This window comes from Echinops telfairi, unplaced genomic scaffold, assembly GCF_000313985.2.
Source record: "Echinops telfairi isolate 266 unplaced genomic scaffold, ASM31398v2 ScPeMD7_443;HRSCAF=831, whole genome shotgun sequence".
NCBI lineage: Eukaryota > Metazoa > Chordata > Mammalia > Afrosoricida > Tenrecidae > Echinops > Echinops telfairi.
In genome coordinates, this window is record NW_022104341.1 from 25516357 (window position 1) to 25520112 (window position 3756).

Sequence of the window (3756 nt, forward strand, 5' to 3'; positions counted from 1 at the left end):
TGTTGGTAGGTGCCATTGATTCACAGCAAGCCTATGTACAAACACGGTCCAGTCCCTCACCACCCTCAAAAACCGATGCTGTGTTTGAACTCATTGTTGTAACCACCTTGTCGATCCATCTCATTGAGCTCTCCTCTTCATTGTTGACCTTCTACTTTACCAGGCATGTAGTCCTTCGCCAGGGGTTGATTCTTCCTTTTAACATGTCCAAAGTATATGAGAGGAAGTCTCACGAGCCGCACATTTAGAAATTCAGGCTGTACTATTTATCATTCTAGCAATCCCTGGTATGTTAATAGTATGCTTTACCAACACCATAATTCAAATTAACCAATTTTTCCTTGTTCTCCCTCACTTATTACCTAGCTTTTGGATGCATAGGAAGTGACTAAAAATACCATGGCTTGGGCTAAGTACATCTTAGTCCTAAAAGTGTTATCTGTGCTTTTGTGTGTGTGTGTGTGTGTGTGTGTGTTCTTTTTTAACACGTTAAACAGGTCTTTTGCAGCAGAAAAGCTCTGGTGATGTAGAAGGTTACTTATGCAGTCAGCTGTTTGAACTTACCAGTCACTTCAAGGGAGAACGATGAGGCTGTCTGCACTATCATAAGGATTTAAAGCTTCAGAAACCCAAAGGGGTTGTTCTATCCTGTCCTATAAGTTGGAATCGACTTGGTGACAATACGTGTGGCTTTTTCCTGGTTTGCAGCAGATCTGTTCAATGCAATACACATCACCTGATTTCTTGACTAAGCCATGGGCAGTGATTGTGGATTCAAGTAAAATGAAATCCTTGACAACTTCAATATTTTCTCCATTTATTATTGTTTAATGATCTGATTGTAGGAATTTTGTTTTGTTAAAGTGAAATCCATACTGAAGGCTGTGGTCTTTGACCAACATTCTGCTGGATTTTTTTAACAAGCCTAAGTATAGATCTCAATAGACATAAATATGGAGCAGGTAAAGGTAAAAATAACAGGAAATCCTGATTATAGAGGCAGCACTCCAGTTTGCACCTCATTATAGTAATAGTAAGGATGTTAAGGCGTTTCAAAAGAGTGTCCTGCAACTTGTCACCTCCTTAACTAATGGCAACATCTTTAATACAATGTTGAGCACAATTTATATCATAAAGCACACATAAATACAAGGAGTACCCCCTCCAAAAAAAACTATGCTAATTTGTTTTTTTTATGTGAGGAGGAGTGCATTTGCAGTTCATTCCACCAGGTCAGATTGTTCAACAAGCTTTCTATTTAGAGGTTCTGAAAAGACTGCGTAACAATGTGCAACAAAAAAGGCCTGATTTGTCAGACGGGGAACTGATTTTGCCACCATGACAATGTACCTGCTCCCACAGCCATCTCAGTGCATCAGTTTTTGGCAAAAAAACAGCATGCCACTCTTGCCCCATCCACCTTACTCGCCTGACCTTGCTCCATGCAACTGTTTTCTACAGTACATTGTCAGGCTTTTTACCTAGTCTGTCTTGGTCTAGACCAGGCATCCTCAAACTATGGCCCATGGGCCACCTGGCCCGCCAGATGTTATTGCCCTGTTTGTTTTTTTACTTCAAAATAAGATATGTGCAGTGTGCATAGGAATTTGTCCATACGTGTGTTTTTTTTAAATTATAGTCCGGCCCTCCAATGGGTCTGAAGGACAGTGAACTGACCTTCTGTTTAAAAAGTTTGAGGACCCCTGGTCTAGACACTTTGCTAAAACTAGTTCAGCATCATAGCAAAACAAAAAAAAACTCCTACTGATAGATACCTGCACACTAGGTGGATTAGTCAGGAATCAAAACCAGGTATCAAACCTGGGTCTCTGCCATGGATGGCAGGAATTCTACCAGTGAGCTACCTATGACACATTTTCAATATTAATAGTTACTTAAAAAAAGAAAGAATCACTGCCACTGAGTCCATTCTCGTCTCACAGTAATCCTTTAGGGCAGGGTAAAATGACCCCTGTGGGTTTCCAAAACTTTAAATCTTTACAGTAGACAGAGTGAGTGGTCAGCAGCTTAATGTGTAACCTACATCAGAGCAGTTTCATGGCCTTTCAAACACATAGATTCTTCTTCTAGATAAATGTCATCTAAAAGTCTGAAACAAAACTTAAGCCAAGATTACAGAAATGGTCTAGCCCGTACAGGTTACAATGGAACTCGATGCTTTGTTCTTCTAGACAAGCCGATTAAGATACCATCAGTTATTCTGGCAGTTCTATCACCAAGCTATCAGTCAAATAAAATCATACGAATTGGCTTTAGAACAGTTCTTTCAAAAAGGAAAATGAGGAGCTAATTCCAGGAACCCAAGTGGAAAGCAAATTTTGAGAATGTTGAGGGCAACAAATGTATAAGTGTGCTTTACACAATTGATGTATGTTTGGATTGTGATGAATTGTATGAGCCCCAATAAAATGATTTGGGAAAAAAAAAGAACAGTTCTTTCCTAATTTATGATTTTTTTAAACCTAAGTATCAAAATTTACTCTTATCACCTCATTTTTTATTTCAGCTTTAAGGTCTGGAGGAAGACTAGTCTCAGAAACTTTCTTTAAAGTCCTCCTAGGAAACATTTACTAGTCAGTAATCAATACACTGGATAAAGCAAACAGCTATTAATTCAATTAGGCAAAATATGCAGATCAAGCTATAGGCATTGTTTTAGTCAGTAAAAACTGAAGAAACAAAGTTTAACCCAGCCTCTACCATTCAAGGGTCTTATAATCTATTACATTTAAACCATGTTAAAATAGAGAATAGGCGTCTCGGTGTCACTGTTGGTTAAGTATTGGATTACTAATACTAACTACAAGTACATAGTTCAAACCCACCAGCTGATACATGGGAGAAAGATGAAGCAGCCTACTCCCATAAAGATTTAAAGCCTTGGAAATCCTAAGAAGTTGATCTACTATGCATAGGGTTTCTATGAGTCAAGGACCTCATAATCTAGTACACTTAAAATATAAGTGTTCAAAAAATGTAAGTACGATATTGGGGGGCTTGAAATAGTTTGTGGAAAATTGAAAGCCAATAAAATTCTCCACAAAATTTTCTAAGCCACCGAATATAAAGTGCAGTAAGGGCAAAGATAAGGAAGCACTTAATAAAAGGTTAAAACTGGAGGTTTTAATATTAAGAAATCATCTAAACTATCACCCAACTCACATATTTCAATTTCTCAAAAATATATATATATAGATATATATCGAGCTTTGTCAAATGCATTTTGTTGATAACATGATGAAAATAACAGTGGTTTTTAAATTACACCCTCTTCAAACTAAGGTCTAAAGATCATAGTCTAGAAAACTAAGGCATAAAAAAGTTGTCATAGATTTCATTTTATTGAGATCCACAATCAACAACCATGGAAGCGGCAGTCAAGAAATCAACTGACTTATTAAACTGGGTAATTTTCTGCAAAATACTTATTTTGAAAGTGTTAAAAAACAAAATGTGACTTTAAAGTTCTAGGTGCACCCGACCCAAGTCAGCATTTGCAACCACCTCAAAGGCATGTGAAAGCCAAGCAATGATAAAGGAAGGTAAGACTTGATGCCTTTGAATTATGGTGTTGGTGGAGCCTATTCATTAAATATACCATGGATGGGCAGAAGAACGAACAAATCTGTCTTTGTAGCAGTACAGCCAGAATGTTCCTTAGCAGAGAGAATCTATTTTGGACACGTTATCAAAGGACATCAGATTTAGTTAAGTAGAGGGTCAATGGGGGGGGGG